General features: G+C 42.3%; 1 protein-coding gene across 4 annotated transcripts in view; it reads right to left on the bottom strand.

Moving 5' to 3' along the window:
• LOC110505830 (mitotic deacetylase-associated SANT domain protein) overlaps positions 1-8,219 on the bottom strand; it is a 44,250-nt gene extending 36,031 nt beyond the window's left edge. Inside the window, exon 1 of one of the 4 annotated variants that reach the window (XM_036963044.1) lies at positions 8,047-8,219. The gene's annotated coding sequence lies outside the window, so the exon portion shown is untranslated. Of the gene's footprint in view, positions 1-5,673; positions 6,181-8,046 lie in introns of those variants that run through there. The other 3 variants (XM_036963043.1, XM_036963041.1, XM_036963042.1) reach the window with 3 other exon arrangements.
• Positions 8,220-20,469: the final 12,250 nt, after the last annotated feature.

Raw genomic sequence — 20,469 nt, 5'->3', positions numbered from 1 at the left:
GCTTCCTCAAAAGGGGAACCTGTCACCCCTTGACCTTGTTCCTGCTTCCTCAAAAGGGGAACCTGTCACCCGTTGACTTGTTCCTGCTTCCTCAAAGTGGGAACCTGTCACCCCTTAACCCTGTTCCTGCTTCCTCAAAAGGGGAACCTGTCACCCCTTGACCCTGTTCCTGCTTCCTCAAAAGGGGAACCTGTCACCCGTTGACCTTGTTCCTGCTTCCTCAAAAGGGGAACATGTCACCCCTTGACCCTGTTCCTGCTTCCTCAAAAGGGGAACATGTCACCCCTTGACCCTGTTCCTGCTTCCTCAAAAGGGGAACATGTCACCCCTTGACCCTGTTCCTGCTTCCTCAAAAGGGGAACCTGTCACCCCTTGACCCTGTTCCTGCTTCCTCAAAAGGGGAACATGTCACCCCTTGACCCTGTTCCTGCTTCCTCAAAAGGGGAACATGTCACCCCTTGACCCTGTTCCTGCTTCCTCAAAAGGGGAACATGTCACCCCTTGACCTTGTTCCTGCTTCCTCAAAAGGGGAACATGTCACCCCTTGACCCTGTTCCTGCTTCCTCAAAAGGGGAACATGTCACCCCTTGACCCTGTTCCTGCTTCCTCAAAAGGGGAACATGTCACCCCTTGACCTTGTTCCTGCTTCCTCAAAAGGGGAACATGTCACCCCTTGACCCTGTTCCTGCTTCCTCAAAAGGGGAACATGTCACCCCTTGACCCTGTTCCTGCTTCCTCAAAAGGGGAACATGTCACCCCTTGACCCTGTTCCTGCATGTTCAATAGGAAAAGGCAAGAGACGGGACAATGAGTGGACAAACATGAATCACAATGACCTTTATAATAACATAAAAAAGGCACATTTATTGTAGTCCAAATCTGTCTGGGCATCACTTCCTTTGCCATGACAACACGTTATGATAATCACAATCTGGATACACAGAGATACAGAACCCTTCCGCAATTGAATTGCAATTTAAATATTTTACAGCTGGCACTGATAGCATGCACTACAATCTCCAAATGAACTGTATGGCCTAGGCAGCAACCATCGAGTAAACACACACACACGCCGTAAAGCTAGAGTCCAAAATTGAAACAATAACAATTTTGTTTAGGTAAAAAGCCAAAAGATGGGCCTGGAGAAATCTAACCACTCTCAAATTCATAGACAGAGCTATGGATGCAAGGACAGACCATCCACGATATCAAAATTATCATTTTAACCATGTTTTGAGGCTATTTACATTTACAGTCTGTTTACATTTACTTTATTTAGAAACATTGTATTCGGGAGGGAGACACTCAAGTTTTTAAATACTATATCTCTTGACACATTGAAGAAAATAGTCATGGCCTCTAAATCTTCAAGCTGCATACTGGACCCTAGTCCAACTACTGAAAGAGCTGCTTCTTGTGCTTGGCTCTCCTATGTTGAACATGATAAACGGCTCTCTATCCACCGGATGTGTACCAAACTCACTAAAAGTGGCAGTAATAAAGCCTCTCTTGAAAAAGCCCAACCTTGACCCAGAAAATATAAAAACTATCGGCCTATATCGAATCTCACATTCTTCTTAAAATGTTTAGAAAAAAGCTGTTGCGCAGCAACTTACTGCCTTCCTGAAGACAAACAATGTATACGAAACGCTTCAGTCTGGTTTTAGACCCCATCATAGCACTGAGACTGCACTTGTGAAGGTGGTAAATTACCTTTTAATGGCGCAGACCAAGGCTCTGCATCTGTCCTCGTGCTCCTAGACCTTAGTGCTGCTTTTTATACCACATTCTTCTGGAGAGATTGGAAACCCAAATTGGTCTACACGGACAAGTTCTGGCCTGGTTTAGATCTTATCTGTCGGAAAGACATCAGTTTGTCTCTGTGGATCGTTTGTCCTCTGACAAATCAACTGTAAATGTCGGTGTTCCTCAAGGATCCCTTTTAGGACCACTATTGTTTTCACTTATCCTCTTGGTGATGTCATTCAGAAACATAAATGTTAACTTTCACTGCTATGCGGACGATACACAGCTGGTGAAGCCCCAAAATTGCCCTCCCTGGAAGCCTGTGTTTCAGACGTAAGAAAGTGGATGGCGGCAATTATTAAAACTTTTAAACTCTGACAAAACAGAGATGCCAGTTCCAGGTCCCAAAAAACAAAGAGAGAATCTTGATGGTTGTACAGTCGTCTCAAATAAAACTTTGAAGGACCTCGGCGTTACTCTGGACCCAGATCTCTCTTTTGGCGAAGATATCAAGACTGTTTCAAGGACAGCTTTTTCCATCTACGTAACATTGCAAAAATCTGAAACTTTCTGTCCAAAAATGATGCAGAAAAATGTATCCATACTTTTGCCACTTAAGACTATTGCAATGCTCTACTTTCCGGCTACCCAGATAAAGCACTAAATAAACTTCAGTTAGTGCTAAACACGGCTGCTAGAATCTTTACTAGAATCAAAAAATTTGATCATATTACTCCTGTGCAAGCCTCTCTATTCTGGCTTCCTGTTAAGGCTAGGGCTGATTTCAAGGTTTTACTGCTAACCTACATAGCATTTACACGGGCTTGCTCCTACCTATCGTTCCGATTTGGTCCTGCCGTACATACCTACATGTATGCTACAGTCACAAGATGCAGGACACCTTATTGTCCCTAGACTTTCTAAGCAAACAGCTGGAGGCAGGGACTTCTCCTATAGAGCTACATTTTTATGGAATGGTCTGCCTACCCATGTGAGAGACGGAGACTCAGTCTCAACCTTTAAGTCTTTATTGAAGATTAATCTCTTCAGTAGGTCCTATGATTGAGTGAAGTCTGGCCCAGGGGTGTGACGGTGAACAGAAAGGCACTGGAGCGACAAACCGCCCTTGCTGTCTCTGCCTGGCCGGTTCCCCTCTCTCCTCTGGGATTCTCTGCCTCTAACCCTATTACAGGGCTGAGTCACTGGCTTACTGGTGTCTTCCATGCCGTCCCTAGGAGGGGTGCGTCACTTGAGTTGGCTGAGTCACTGACTTGATCTTCCTGTCTGGGTTAGCGCCCCCTCGGGTTTGTGCCGTGGGGGAGATCTTCATGGGCTATACACGGCCTTGTCTCAGGGTAGTAAGTTGGTGGTTTGAAAATATCCCTCTAGTGGTGTGCGGGCTGTGCTTTGGCAAAGTGGGTGGGGTTATATCCTGCCTGGTTAGCCCTGTCGGGGGGTATCATCGAACTGGGCCAGTGTCTCCCGACCCCTCGTGTCTCAGCCTCCAGTATTTATGCTGCAATAGTTTGCGTCGGGGGGATAGGATCAGTGTGTTATATCTGGAGTATTTATCCTGTCTTATCCGGTGTCCTTTGTGAATTTCAGTATGCTCTCTCTAATTCTCTCTCTTTCTCTAGGAGGACCTGAGTCCTAGGACCATGCCTCAAGACTACCTGGCCTAATGACTCCTTGCTGTCCCCAGTCCACCTGGTTGTGCTGCTGCTCCAGTTTCAACTGTTCTGCCTACGGCTATGGAACCCTGACCTGTTCACCGGACGTGCTACCTTCTACCGCACTTGCTGTCTCTAACTCTGAATGATCGGCAATGAAACGTCAACTGACATTTATTCCTGAGGTGCTGACCTGTTGGACCCTCTACAACCTCATCTTGGCCACGTACTGTTATAATCTCCACCCGGCACAGCCAGAAGAGGACTGGCCACCCCTCAGATTTCTTACAAGGTTCCTGCCTTCCTAGGGAGTTTTTCATAGCCACCGTTCTTCTACATCTGCATTGCTTGCTGTTTGGGGTTTTTAGGCCGGGTTTCTGTATAGCACTTTGTGACATCAGCGGATGTAAAAAGGGCTTTATAAATACATTTGATTTAATGTTTCAAAATATATAATATTTTGGGCTGATGAGGTAGGACAGTTGAACTAAGCTCATGAGGCATTTATAAGTCATATTTTTCCAGAATAAATAGTTAGAAATTAAATATATATAGGCCTAAGTTCAAAAATGGATGTAGCAACTTTCAAATAGACAGCTGCATCAGTTCATATCCTGCACTGGGGCAACATTGTAACTTGACTGTCTGACCGACCACACTTCACAGTAAGGTAGTGCTGAGTGATTAGCCGAAATGTATGTTATGTTTTTAAACAACTAACTGAGTGACATCAGTTCATTCAATTGTTTTTTCCCCCTGTGAGTTCAATGCGCACATTGCATTTTTTCTCTAGAGATAAATCAGAACGAGCCTGAACTGTGCAATGTAGTAGGGAGTTGTAGTTTACAACAACTCATTATTCTAAATAGTTTAGCACAGAGAACATGGTAATTTACTACAATGACCCTAATCCATTGCGCACCTACTTATCCCTCTCGTCTGTTTTACGTTGCAGGCTAAAAAGAAACAGGCAGAAAAATGCATGAGAGGGATAGAGAGAAGTTGCTTCACGAGGTATCTCTAAGTGAAAATACATTATGTAAGTGATTGATAGTTGTTATTCAGCAGTCATAAAAGTATGCTTATTCATTTTGAAGAACTACTTAAATAGTGATTCATTTTTAATTATTAAACGGAAACGACTTCAAAAAGCACTAATCACTCAGCACCACGGTGAGGACCTGACACCCTGGTGCACTGGCGAGGATAATTATACCGTGTTATATTATAGCATGTTCTTAATTAGGAACATTGATGTAGATGCTGTTCCAATATAGGCTATAGAAAACAATGTGGATGCATCACCGTGTTTATGAAGAAATACCTATGATCAATTTCAGGGAATTGGAGAGAAGTGTGAGCACCCTATGTCAAGAACGTGCAAGATGCATTGCCTTTGCTGAACAACAGAAATCATATGGAGTGTGTTTTGCAGTGTTGTTTTTCAAGAAGGGTTTATACAATATGAAACATGTCAACAGTAACACGATGTCCACTTAACCTTTCTGTAGGCTATCGAGTGTAGGCTAGAAGGATAATGACACAGTAAATACCCCCGGTAGGTTTTAACCAATGTAACGCCGTTAATATATAGCCTAGGTTTGACCCTCGACGTAATTACCTAATCCCGGAGTGTTTCTTAATTTAAACAGCGAATACGCACCGCGGTGAAAGCGAACGCACAGTCGTTGTATTTGACATGGGGGAGTGAGAAGAATTGCCCACAGACATCAAAAAAAGGAAAAGAAAAAACATGTTGCGTCCTACATCAGAACAACCCTTGCTGGACCCCCCACCTCTGCACCGCGTCCCCACCGCCAGCCAGCTCAGCGCTATTTACGAGAAGGCAGTCCTTTGTTGCAGAACACGGATTATCCAGTCACTAATTCCGTGGCACGTTGCAACAAAGTGAAGCAACAATGTAACCTATATAGGCTATACCAGCACGAGCTCCAACATAAAAGAAAGATAGGATATAGACCACGCGCAGCGGATCTAGGACTGCTCAACATGTAGGCTATTAACCATATTGACGTCATATGAACGGCAATATCTTCCCTTTCTAAAGAAACACTCCATATTAACCAATAAACACACACAGAGATGTCTAAACCGCTGATCATTAGGTTTAATATGCATGAAGGCCTATTTAATGTTATGGTGAACTTTGTTTACAACAACCATTCACTTGCATGCTTCTCATATTCTGATCAACAAGCCCAGATATACAAATCCCAGTTCCTATCCGAGAACTCACTGTGCTTGCCATGTTTCTGCGGTGACCACCAGTGCAGCAACTGTCCCCGGGTCCACGCGCCCCACAGTGTGCAATCGAACGGAGATATGACTGCATGCATCTCTAGCGTTGAGTCATTCTATGCTGACCTCACTATTATTTTTCAAATCAAAGAATGAGGTAGATCGATGTCATTAAAACAAACGTGCTATCCAGTCCAAAATGGAGCAACGATCTGCAGGAATATGGACAAATGTCGCACAATAAGTGTTGCACATTATTGCGTTACTATTGCACAAATAGCCTACATGTACACAACACATCCGCTGTCCTATGTGGCCTTGTTTCTCCCGCTGTAGAACGCTCTCAATCGAACAACACATTCTTTCGGCTCATCCTTGTGATCCTCTCCAGTCTGCTCGCCACACCTACTTCCACGACCATATATGGTTTTCCTCTTGCATGAGGGGCGATGTAATTTACGCGTCCAAAGTACCTCTCAGATCCATGCGGTGAAATACCGAAAATCAATGGGTCACTGATGCAGAAACCGCGGTGCCATTTCCTGGTTGCTAAAATGCAAATAGTTCGCCTAATTTCATTTTGTGACAAAACAAGCAGCCATTGTGTTGAGTATCTTTTGTAACATGTAAACCACCATGAAATCTATTTTCCATAACCAAAAGTATAGTATTTTCATCTGTTTGAAGCTGGTGTAGTTTTAGTATTACAAATGTCAGAGGCCCTTGCATAGTTTTAAAGGTCCAGTGGAGTCAAAAACCTGATTTCCCTGTGTTATCTATATGTCCACACTATGAGTTTGGAATGATGCAGTGAAATTGTCAAATTGATGAAAATGCCCTTTAGTGTAAGAGCTGTTTGAAAAGGCCACCTGAAATTTCAATAGACCAATTAGAATGATTGTTCCAAACCTCTCTGCCAATAACAGCACATTTTCAGTTTTTCCCCTCCCCACTCAGTTCCCTCCCAGACAGTCCTAGCAAAATGATTGCTTGAGAAATTGCCCTTTGCTAAGAAGTATTTTTGTTTATTTTTGAACATTTTAATTGAAAACAATCACAGTAAGTGACTTAATTTTTTACCCAGAAATGATTTGATATTGAGATAAAAACAGCTGCATTGGACCTTTAAGATAGACAAATAGACCTCTCTCTACGCTGTTCCGCAATAGAATTGCTCTTCATGGCACTATTACAACAGTATTACAATATTATTATACTGTCTCGAACATTGCATTTACATGTTGGTCATTTAGCAGCAGACACTGTTATCCAGAGCAATTTATAGTCAGTGAGTTGCAAAGCAAATAGCATGTGTCTGCTGGCAGAAAGGAGATACTGCCAGCCCCACTGTGTCAGGCTATACTCTCTGCTGTACCTTAAAATAACCACACATGCTATTCACTGCATAAGGAATATGCCAACCAAGCTCTGCGAGACTGAGTGAGATGTGAGATTGTGTGTGTGTGTGTGTGTATATGTGTGTTTTAATAGGCCTGTAGTTTTGTATCTAGGTGATGTCCATATAATATGTACTCTTTTACTCTTCCATTGGGAGAAAGGCCTAAATGACATTTACAATCTACCTTCTAAAGAGAAAGTGTTTGGCACAGGTCATATCCATTAGCCTATCCAAATAAGATATGAATCCATTGACTTAGTTATAATTGTCTGTCACAGCAACTGGCATTAAACTGGTAATGGACGGTTAATATAACTAAAACTACAGTCTATAATCAAAAAAATCCACTCCACTCTCCAAAGCAGGACCTGTGCAGGACACGTGCAGGGCAAATTTCCACTTTCTTTCATCATACAATTGATGATAGCCTGCAATAGACCAGGAAGACGAGTTAGCAGAAGGCCTGCAACTGTTGCATTCCAAATAATTTTATTGTATACCGATTGATAAACGCGACTCGTGATCTATTGTACCCGGGATACACAATGTAACTTTCGATCGTGACGTGGAACCCCCCCCCCCCCCCCCCACTGCAGAGACCAGGGGGGTTGCACCGGAGATAGGCTATCGTGCAGCAATTGTATGTCTGCCTCCACCCTTGGCATCCGAGCTATCGAACGACGCGATTCTGCCTCTAGTCTAAACTATACTACTGCACAGAAGTTCTAGATCAATATGCAGGGTTTCCATGGAGATGAATTGATATGTGTTTTTAAATGCAGCCATTCTAGATGAAATATGCTACAGGGAGGGGACAATTAATTATGCATATCGGACCCATATCCTGAATCCTATATTGATACCTTTCTTTCACCGTAGAGAAGTTTATATACATTGACAAGTTGTCACGTTAACATTGACAAGTTTTGACATTATTACACACGAATAAATACTATTTCTACTTTAGCCTACCTTGTAGCTTATAGCCGGTAGGCTACAATGTTCTGCTCGGCATTTTCTCTCAGTCTCTTCTGAAACAGAAAACTTTTTTTCTGCTTTTCGGAGCGTCACTTCCTAGTTCCTACTCTTGCGGCTTAAATCATTGCATGGCGATTGTGAATGTGTAGCGTATGCTTTATTATGAGTTGTTGCAATGAAACTTAACTAGTCACGTCTCTTAATTCATTGTTGTAGAAGTATTGCGACACTCGACAGAGTTAACATTTATGAGAGCCATACAGAGTATACAGATATCATATTGGGTGAGGGCACATGCCATTTTTAATACGTAGCATACAAAAATACTCTAGCCTACTCCCTACTATAGGTGGCGCATTTGCTTAATCACAAAGAGGAGAGGACAACAAAGTGTCAACCACCACCTCCAATCCATCCAATCGCAGCATAAACACGAGAATGAAAACAACGTTTACTTCAGCTATTTTGACGAGAGAAGATTCTGCATGTGCAAAGAGTACTGCTAATCTTCCGACCTGGTATTGGTAGCCTTCTCCCAAGCCAATGCAATAAGGTCTGACCACAGATAGAACAATGAGCAAAAACGTTTGGTCTGGCTGTGACCCGTGTTCAGGAAAACTCCAGGGAAACCAAGCCCCCTCGTTGTCGCCACGATTGGTTTGTTGACACAGGATCATTAACGCAGGTTAGGATAACTAACGTAGCAGGTTAAGATACTATGCTTCTCGGAGACATGGCTGAACAAGGACATGGATAATATAAACCTAGGTGTTTTTTCTATGCATCGGCAGGACAGAACTGCAGAGTCCGGTAAGATCAGGAGTGGTGGTGTGTCTCCTTATTGACAACAGTTGTTGCGCGATCTCTACAATTAAGAAAGTGTCGAGGTTCTGACTGAGTTGAATACCCCATGATAAGCTGTGACCATACTATTTACCAATATATTTTTCATCTGTATATTTCGTAGCTGTCTATTTACGACCACAAACCGATGATGGCACTAATGCCCCGTTCAGAACAACTGTGAACTCGGAAAAATACGAGATCATATCATGACGTCAGTGATCTTTAGGTCGGAAAGTCAGAGCTCTAGAATGATGCCCGTTCAAAACGATTTTCCCAGTTGGAGCTGCAGTTGTTTTGAAGCACTGAAGTCGGTGATTTCCGAGTTCCCAGTTATTTGGAATGCTGCATAAGACCACACTCAACGAGCTGTATATAGTGGAGGTGTCATAATACACATAAACCCTAGCGGTCAAATAGGGAAACGGTTCCAATCGTTTTCCCACCATTCATTTTTCCCATAGGGGATTTTAGAAACACTTAAAATAAGGGCTGTGTTTCGTGTAGGTTTACCCTGGCATGACGTTTTGATAACCATGTAAATATCTCTCGGACAAGGTGACTTTTATCAATATATCTGGCTCAAAGGAAGGCCCTAAAAATGGTCAAAGACACCAGCCATCCAAGTTATAGACTGTTCTCTCTGCTACCACACGGCAAGCAGTAACGGAGCGGCAAGGCTGTGACCAAAAGGCTCCTGAACAGCTTCTATCCCTAAGCCATAAGACTTCTGAACAGCTTCTGCCCCCAAGCCATAAGACTGCTGAACAGCTTCTACCCCCAAGCCATAAGAATGCTGAACAGCTTCTACCCCCAAGCCATAAGACTGCTGAACAGCTTCTACCCCCAATCCATAATACTGCTGAACAGTTAATTAAATGTCTACCCAGACAATTTACATTAACTCCCTTTATTATGTATCTTAATTGTTTTGCATTGACTCCATGCACACTCACTAGACGCTACCAACACACACACACACACTCTTATCCCGAGCAATTAGGGCTAAGTGTCTTGCTCAAGGGCACATCAACAGACTTTTCACCTAGTCAGCTCGGGATTTGAACCAGCAACCTTTTGGTTACTGGCAGAGTCCGGTAAGATCAGGAGTGGTGGTGTGTCTCCTTATTGACAACAGTTGTTGCGCGATCTCTACAATTAAGAAAGTGTCGAGGTTCTGACTGAGTTGAATACCCCATGATAAGCTGTGACCATACTATTTACCAATATATTTTTCATCTGTATATTTCGTAGCTGTCTATTTACGACCACAAACCGATGATGGCACAAATGCCGCGTTCAGAACAACTGTGAACTCGGAAAAATATGAGATCATATCATGACGTCAGTGATCTTTAGGTCGGAAAGTCAGAGCTCTAGAATGATGCCCGTTCAAAACGATTTTCCCAGTTGGAGCTGCAGTTGTTTTGAAGCACTGAAGTCGGTGATTTCCGAGTTCCCAGTTATTTGGAATGCTGCATAAGACCACACTCAACGAGCTGTATATAGTGGAGGTGTCATAATACACATAAACCCTAGCGGTCAAATAGGGAAACGGTTCCAATCGTTTTCCCACCATTCATTTTTCCCATAGGGGATTTTAGAAACACTTAAAATAAGGGCTGTGTTTCGTGTAGGTTTACCCTGGCATGACGTTTTGATAACCATGTAAATATCTCTCGGACAAGGTGACTTTTATCAATATATTTGGCTCAAAGGAAGGCCCTAAAAATGGTCAAAGACTCCAGCCATCCAAGTTATAGACTGTTCTCTCTGCTACCACACGGCAAGCAGTAACGGAGCGTCAAGGCTGTGACCAAAAGGCTCCTGAACAGCTTCTATCCCTAAGCCATAAGACTGCTGAACAGCTTCTGCCCCCAAGCCATAAGACTGCTGAACAGCTTCTACCCCCAAGCCATAAGAATGCTGAACAGCTTCTACCCCCAAGCCATAAGACTGCTGAACAGCTTCTACCCCCAATCCATTATACTGCTGAACAGTTAATTAAATGTCTACCCAGACAATTTACATTAACTCCCTTTATTATGTATCTTAATTGTTTTGCATTGACTCCATGCACACTCACTAGACGCTACCAACACACACACACTCTTATCCCGAGCAATTAGGGCTAAGTGTCTTGCTCAAGGGCACATCAACAGACTTTTCACCCAGTCAGCTCGGGATTTGAACCAGCAACCTTTTGGTTACTGGCACAATTCTCTTAACCACTAGGCTACCACACACACACACACACACACACACACACACACACACACACACACACACACACACACACACACACACACACACACACACACACACACACACACACACACACACACACACACACAGAACACACACACACACACACACACAGAACACACACACACACACACACACAGAACACACACACACACACACACACACAGAACACACACACACACACACACACACACACACACACACACACACACACACACACACACACACACACAGAACACACACAACACACAACACACAACACACACACACAAACAAAATAAAACGGTTTCCTCATCAATCTATGCACAATACCCCATAATGAGAAAAAAACTGAAATACCTTTTTTACATAAGTATTCAGACCCTTTGCTATGAGACTGGAAATTGAGCTCAGGTGCATCCTGTTTCCATTGATCGTCCTTGACATGTTTCTACAACTTCATTGGAGTCCACCTGTGGTCTATTCAATTGGTTGGAAATGATTTGGAAAGGCACACACGTCTATATATAAGGTCCCACAGTGCATGTCAGAGCAAAAACCAAGCCATGAGGTCGAAGGAATTGTCCGTAGAGCTCCATGACACGATTGTGTCGAGGCACAGCTCCGGGGAAGGGTACCAAAAAATGTCTGCAGCATTGAAGGTCCCCAAGAACACAGTGGCCACCCTCATTCTTAAATGGAAGAAGTTTGGAACCACCAAGACTATTCATAGAAACTGAAACCTGTCGAACGCTGAAACCTGAACTAAAGACCTCGGTATAAAAGGCAGCAGCTAATGGGGATCCATAATAAATACAAATACAAATAGAGATGGTCACCCGGCCAAACTGAGCAATCGGGGGAGAGGAGGCTTCTAAGGGGAGGACGTCTCATAATAATGGCCCGAATGGAATGGTACCATTCCTAACACTCCATAACATCCATTATTATGAGTCGTCCTTCCCCCAGCAGCCTACACGGGTATGTACAGTGCATTCGGAAAGTATTCAGACCCCTTGACTTTTTCCACATTTTGTTAAGTTACAGCCTTATTCTAAAATTGATTAAACAGTTTTTTTTTCTCATCAATCTACACACAATACCCCATAATGACACAGCAAAAACAGGTTTTGCTAATTTATATATAAAAAACTGAAATATCACATTTACGTAAGTGTTCAGACCCTTTACTCAGTACTTAGTTGAAGCACCTTTGGCAGCGATTACAGCCTCTTGGATATGACGCTACAAGCGTGGCACACCTGTATCTGTTATGTGCCAGCTGGGATTGTATGAATTGCAAAATATAAAAGATGTAACATACAGTTGAAGTTGGAAGTTTACATACACTTAGGTTGGAGTCATGAAAACTTGTTTTTCAACCACTCCACAAATTTCTTGTTAACAAACTATAGTTTTGGCAAGTCGGTTAGGACATCTACTTTGTGCATGACACAAGTCATTTTTCCAACAATTGTTTACAGACAGATTATTTCACTTATTATTCACTGTATCACAATTCCAGTGGGTCAGAAGTTTACATACACTAAGTTGACTGTGCCTTTAAACAGCTTGGAAATTTCCAGAAAATGATGTCATGGCTTTAGAAGCTTCTGATAGGCTGATTGACATCCTTTGAGTCAATTGGAGGTGAACCTGGATGTATTTCAAGGCCTACCTTCAAACTTAGTGCCTCTTTGCTTGACATCATGGGAAAATCAAAAGAAATCAGCCAAGACCTAACTGAAGTGGCGTTCCTAAAGTGGCGATCCTAACTGACCCAAGACAGGGAAATTGAGTTTAATGTATTTGGCTAAGGTGTATGTAAACTTCCGACTTCAACTGTATGTTAGTAGGTGATGTTATTCTTCAATAACACAAACCCCAAGGCAAATCGGGAGGGGGGTAGGTTTATTCAAATAGGACAAATCATGCTTGGAAGTAGATGGTCATTCTCCCCTGTCCTCAGTGATTCTCTCCAGCGATTCTCTCCAGTGGTTCTCTTCACAGAACAAAGGGACAGCATGTAGTTTTATAACCCAGCCCTAGCCTGTGGTTGACCAATTAGAATTCCTTGCAATAAAACTAGCCAATGGTCAAATAACAAGTATCCTATTTCAGAAGACATATTCCTCACGTCTCTGAACCATTGATCAATAATTCCCTATTACAGAAAAAACACTTTCCATTGATCGTTAGTTCTTGTCCTCTTGACCACTCATACTCTGTCTCTGCGTTGTGTATTTATCTTAGACATATTCTTACACATATCACATGAAATGGATGACATTGTACACCATTTTTTGGGACCGATTTTGGCTCGTGAGCTCTACTTTCAAAACTATTGGCTAAAAACAACAAGTAGAAAAAAGTAATGTCATCGACAACAAATTGCCTATAACAGACAATACATGTATTTATAAACATGAGGTTATGTAGAATACTATTAGATGTAAAATCCCTAGAGTTGACATTTTCACTGTATAGGATGGTTGAGAACAATCCTTTTCACACAGGTAACAACCAGCTTGATATTATCAAGGTTTATGTGACAGGAGTGTCTGGCAGATCTCACCTCTGACAGAGGGCACAGGCATGAAACTGGACGCCACCAGCACTTCAATATTCAGTAGCATCACTACCCGAAAGGCTACCCGGGCCTGTAGACAGACAGTACAAATGGTACTGTTACAGTATATGAGTTTAAAACCCCCGGAGCACAGCTAGTCAGTCCTGGTAAAGACATGGTGGGTTAATGTTAGAGGACCTCATGGTATGAGACCTACGACCATGCCTCAGGACTACCTGGCCTGATGACTCCTTGGTGTCATGCTGCTGCTCCAGTTTCAACTGTTCTGCCTTGCAGCTATGGAACCCTGATCTGTTCACCGGACGTGCCACCTTGTCCCAGACCTGCTGTTTTCAACTCTCTCTCTCTACCGCACCTGCTATTTCGACCTCTGAATGCCTGGCTATGAAAAGCCAAGTGACATTTACTCCTCATGTACTGACCGGTTGCACCCTCTACAACCACTGTGATTATTATTTGACCCTGCTGGTCATCTATGAACGTTTGAACATCTTGGAGAACTATCTGGCCTTAATGGCCATGTACTGTTAGAATCTCCACCCGGCACAGCCAGAAGGGGACTGGCCACCCCTCAGAGCCTGGTTCCTCTTGTCGTGTCTTTGGCTATGCCAGATTAAGTGATATGACATGCTATTCTATAAAATAATTTCTCCGTAATTAATTTCACCTGATTGAGCTAATCATGTAAATGTAATTACAGTAACTAGAGAGTCAGGCACCACGATATAATATTTATAGAGCTGTTATCTTCTGAATAAACTCTTAAAGACCTAGTAATACAGTATTTTACATCAATAGCAGTCAATATCAACCGTCACCTTAATTCCATCTCATCTGAAAGTTGTACATTCTGTACGAACCCTGGCTAACAATTTGAATCAGCAATACAAAATTGGGTTTAATTATTTATTTACTAAATACCTAACTAATCACACAGAATTACACATACACATAATTAAATCATAACTTGATTACAAATCACATCATAAAGGAAGTTCTATTGTGGTCATGGCTTATATAGGAAGGGAGAAAAGGGGTGTGTTTCATAGTTTACAACCTCTGTCTCTTCACGTGGGTGGGCCACTGAGTGAGCAGCCCTATCTTATGAAAACCCACATCTCACATTTTAGAAGCTAAAATCACATTTCATCCCATCACAAATAATTTCATATTCAAACATTTATATTGAACAACAATTCCGTGTGAATCCGATAACTCTGATGTGTAGACTTTCCACTGTAGAGTTTATGTCATCTTATCATTGATGAGAATGTCTCAGATGACAACCGAACTGACATCATATTCATTAAGCATATGTTCCATTGGTCGGATTACCAGAATATAGTTAATTTCCCCTCACCTTCTGACGTTCCCAGAATCTCTATGTTAACCAAGGGTTTTGCAAATGTAACCTCAGTAGGGTAGAGAGAGGAAAAAGGAGGGAAGAGGTATTTATGACTGTCATAAACCTATCCCCCAGGCCAACGTCATGACACTCTCTAGGTTTCTTCCTAGGTTCATGCCTTTCTAGGGTTTTTTTTCTAGCCACCGTGCTTCTACATCTGCATTGCTTGCTGTTTGGGGTTTTAGGCTTGGTTTCTGTATAGCACTTTGGGACATCTGCTGATGTAAATACATTTGATTGATTGATTAGGAAAGCGGGTCAACAACTGGAAGGTCAGCAAGTCTGACTGGAAAATCAAGTATTCTTCCTTGTGTTCTTACCAGGAAGTAGTGGTCAGTGAGCAGGATACAGGACTAGAAGAAACCAAAGCTGGGGGACAGGTCCTCTTGCAGAGTGAAGAGCTGTTCTCGAGCCGCCGACCACCCTGCCACGTCCTGACACACACACAGGTGAACATGCACACAGGTGCACACACAGGTGCACACACACGCACATGCACGCACGCACACACACACAAAATAAGAGGCTGCATATTATCACCTGAACACCGACAGAACTAGTATTCCAAAGATCTCAGTAAATAATTTCTATAGTGTGCTAAATCAGGGTCACACAGAGTGTTTCTTGGTAGTTTTAAACAAATCTACTTTGAAACAAAAGTATAACCTCACACACATGGTTATGGGCTTAAAAAAAGAAGAAACATGTACCATGTCAGATTTAGTTTTTGAGTTTGCATACCGATATTACACTTTATATACACTTTATATACATCACAGACGACTGAAAAACACAGCATTTTTGGCTGTTTAAAAAAATATGTTTATTAATTATATAAAATTCTAATAACAGTCCACCCTTGAGGCCACTAGAGGGCGATTTGGTCACTTGACTGCTGGAAAGGGCTACCAACAAAGGGATAATTATAGTCTTATATACAGTAAAATAGGATTGGTATTGTTACCTCCAGTTTGACTGTGACAGTGTGCAGCTCAGTGTCGCGTCTTTACTATCATTAAATGAAGACTTTTAGTTTTTATCAAAGATTCTCTGTAATTAGTATTACGCGATTAAACTGATTAATCATGTAACTGTAACTAACTAGGAAGTCGGGGCACCAAGGAAAATATTCAGATTACAAAGTAATATAACTTTTCAGATATTTTCATATCTGATCAATAGTCTTCTGATTAATGAATTATTCTTTACCTCACGTTAGTCTCATTCCAAACGTCGTAAATTGTTGGTTATCTGCACGAACACAGTCTTCACTATGAGTTATCCATACATCAATTGTCTTAAATAATTTATTTACTAAGTAATTCACAGAAATGCATAAACAAACAGTAGATAGTTACACGGAAATAATAATGGAGTTTCCCTAGTGGGATAAACCGGCATCGCGGCTTGGTGTACAAAAGGGAAGTGTGGATCAACTGAGATAAGACAACACACAGTTGATAATTATAACAATTGAAATGTTAATCCTTTGCACATGAAGGTTCACTCATTCGGGAACAATTGCAATCAATTAATATATTTACGCTCAGTGTGTCGTCGGGGTATCTGTTGAAAATTTTGTTTCTGTTGGAGAGTTTGTCCGCCCTCTCCGTGGTTAGAATGGATAGTTCAGAGTGACATTCATTCATGTCATTATGGATAGATGTTTCGGCGGTTGTCGGTCTTCGCGTTCAATGATACCGAATTCCTAGCTGCAGACTAGTAATTAATATCAAAGACTTGTTCTTATTCTGTCGGTATCGATAGTCTAATCAATAGTCTAATAGTTTAACCACGTGGGATGGTTAAAAGATTCAGCCATCTGGTCTCAAACCTTGGCCCTCTCGTTATTGAGGTAAGCTGGTCTGCAACCTTAGTCCTCTCGTAATTGAGAGCAACATGGTCTGTTGAGAAATTCTCAAAGTGGGGGTTTTATTCAGGAGTTGCAGAAAAAGGCTGTCTCATGACACCAGGTCTGAACTGGGCTCATGGGCGGTCCTCTGATATAGTTAAACTCCAAAGGGAATTGGAGTTTCCTTCATTAAACAGTCCAAAATCACATTACACAATTTTACAAACAGTATCATCTTCACTCATTAATCTTAAACAACAATTAGATGTAAACCTCATATCTGAGGCTAATATATAAACAGCATTATGGTAATGTGACTGTATTGTCTCCCATGAGTTTCACAAAATTGTACTAAACGGACCAGTTCGTAGCTGGATTCTTCACCTATCTTTTATACCTTCTCCAGAACATAAATGTTGTTTGGACCTCAAGTTCTGTGAGGTGGAAGAAATTCCTTTGTTCTCTATGAAAATTCACTCTCTCTATACTGTGGCCATGAGGAGATAATCTCCTCCAGGAATTGACGACCTCTCTCTGACCACAGCAGCCTGGGTGTAGGAGACAGGGAGAGGGGGATGGGGCTTGCTGTACCCAAAGAGGGCAACGTCATGACACCAGTGAGGTAGCGTGAGGGGTCACATGGCACAACATACAGGGGCCCCCAGCCGACCGGCCTTTACCCAACTCCACTCCGTTAACAGTAACTTGAATCGCTTTGACTGGGGCATCTCTCTGACTAGGGCCAGAGAGACCATGGTTATGATCCTAATGGGACCAGATACACTAGGCTTATGGTCCTGAGGGGACCAGAGAGACCAGGGTTATGGTCCTGAGTTGACCAGAGAGACCAGGCTTAGAATACAGTACAACATAGGGAAAGGTCATCAAACACATCTGCAGAGACAGGGGAGCCAACATGAAAAATGTCTGTCCACCTAACAGGTGACCTGACAGATGTGAAATGGAGAGCAAGGTGGACTCCCTGTAGCATGAGGTATAGTGGCAGGTCTATCACAACATCCTGAAGAGGTCTCAGGTGCTGGAACGCACCAAATGGAATGACATCTGCTGAAACCATGCTGACTAATAGAAGCTTCCTCTCATATCCTCTTATTCATTTCTATAAAGAGGAAACCAAGAAGGTCCTATTAACAGGGTTGAGGGATTGTGTATTTATCTTCGACATATTCTTACACATATCACATGAAATGGATGACATTGTACACACACACAGGCAAAAATGACAAGGTTGTTATAACAACCATGACACTTCCATAGTTACCAGATAGTAACTTGTTTCATGTTCTAACTTTTAGAAGTTGTTCTTTGTCCTAAACATATCCATATGGGATGAAATTGAAATGCTGTGCTGTATTGGATGTTGGCGTTAGAGATACAGTAACCAGGAGAGCAGGGAAACCAGATTGACTCAATAGAAACTTAACCCACAAACATTCTTCTGCTACCTAATCACCCCTCACAACCACACACACACACACCATTGCTACCTCATCACCCCTTTCACCCCTGGAGGAGGGGAGATAGCAGTTGAAGTGGTATAGTGGCCAAACCAGATGGACTGGTTCCAGCTGTGGCTCTCAGTCCTGAAGGATGCCAACAGATCCATCTGGTACTGTCATGTATGGAGTTATATAAAGACATGCTGTAGTTATTATGCAAATAGGCTGTACGCAGGGGTGGGCAACTCCAGTCCTCGAGGGCCTGATTGGTGTCACAATTTTTCCCCAGCCCCAGCTAACATACCTGACTCCAATAATCACCCAGTCATGATCTTCAGTTTAGAATGCAATTTCATTAATCAGCTTTGTTTGCTAGGGAAGGAGATAAAAGTGTGACATCAATCAGGACCTCAAGGACTGGAGTTGCCCACCCCTGCGTAATGTCTGTCTTATTTATTTAAGTTAATGACATGGAGTAGGAATAGATTAGAGTGGAGTAGAAATATTATTCAGATGTGTTGAGCTAGCCTGGTCCCAGATCTTTACAGCCAACTTCTATGGTTGTTGTCATGCCAAACAGATCTGGGACCAGGCTAGTGTTGGGCTGGTTGTGGGCATCCTCTACCAGGTTGAGAATGCCAAATAAGTTCAACGGCCGCTTGGGTCCAGGGGTGATGGAAACATCAGCACAGATCAACCTGAGGGGGTCTTGACCAATCACTTTAGATCTTTTCACATCATATCTTGTTCAGAGCTGATCTGATTGGTCAGAAGACCAATTAGTAAAGAAAACAATATGAATTGGTCTGCCTTTGTGAACTGTTCTACCAACTGCCTGTTGGTAGAAAGCTAGACATGAATTTTGTATTGTAGATAATAGTGTTTGTAATTCAATACCAGTGGAGGGGCATTAAGCAGTGAAGTGACTGACTGCTCAGCTTTGAGGTGAAATTCACAAAGAATGCACATATCTGTAGGTCTGTGGTTTCTTTACCTCATTGTAGAATCTACTCCAGTCAACTGATTGGCCATGTACAAATATAGACATTTATCGCCCAATTCGGTGTAGACAGACTGACACTTCCTTGGGGGTGTCATAGCTCTCCAGCACCCAGGAAGCTAAGCACGCCAGAGCCAGTCCGACAAGAACTAGCGCTCCGAAGCGCTTGGGCATCCTGTAGTGACGAGAGGGCGGTGGGAATCTACTGGACAGAATACTGCCAGGACTGGCGAGAGCAACATGAACGCACGGTAGGCTAGCCACGTTAGCTACACATTAGCTACTAGTTGGCGTTCAGACCGTTTGATTTCCATTGGCGATCATAGCTAGATCGAGCTAACTGTTACACACGAAACGACTCCTCTCAAATTATGCTTTGATGTAGCTAAAAGGAAATACAACAGAGTTGTATACTGTACTGTCTTGTGCATGGATACGTAATCGATTAGTGAAATCCGGGATCCTTGGGATGTCTTTCACTTCTGAAAATGTATGCACAAATAGATAGGTGTAAGCACTGTGAGAAAATAGCACATGCTCATATAACAGGTCAGCAATAATCAAGTGGCAAGAATTTGAGGTAGATGTAGTTGTTTGGGATTGGCTCCAAAAACTATATGAGCAGTTTTGAACATTCTTATCAAGCTCCTTTGAAGTATTTACCCCTAAAAATATAAATTTCTTAGCTGTCAGCAAATGTTCAGTGAATAGTGGTTGTTAATGCAATAACTCTTTAAAATTGTGGTAGAGAGACAATACCAAAGCACACATGATATTGGCATGTTGCACCAAAATCTACAACGCTGTTTTATCTGGATCTTCATTGATGAAAACAATGACATGAAAATACACCAGAATAGAATAGAAGAGGTGACATTGTAATATGAGGTTTGCAAGACCTAGTAACAGTAACTAAAGTCCGGGAACTTCCTATGGAATATTGGGCGCGGCCATGTTCATGAAACATAATTACACTTGCACTAGCGCTTTAAATCACGAATGCGTTTACATAGCGAGCATGTT

The sequence above is a fragment of the Oncorhynchus mykiss genome, chromosome 25 (genome assembly GCF_013265735.2).
Source record: "Oncorhynchus mykiss isolate Arlee chromosome 25, USDA_OmykA_1.1, whole genome shotgun sequence".
Lineage (NCBI taxonomy): Eukaryota > Metazoa > Chordata > Actinopteri > Salmoniformes > Salmonidae > Oncorhynchus > Oncorhynchus mykiss.
This window is presented reverse-complemented; position numbering and strand designations above follow the sequence as displayed.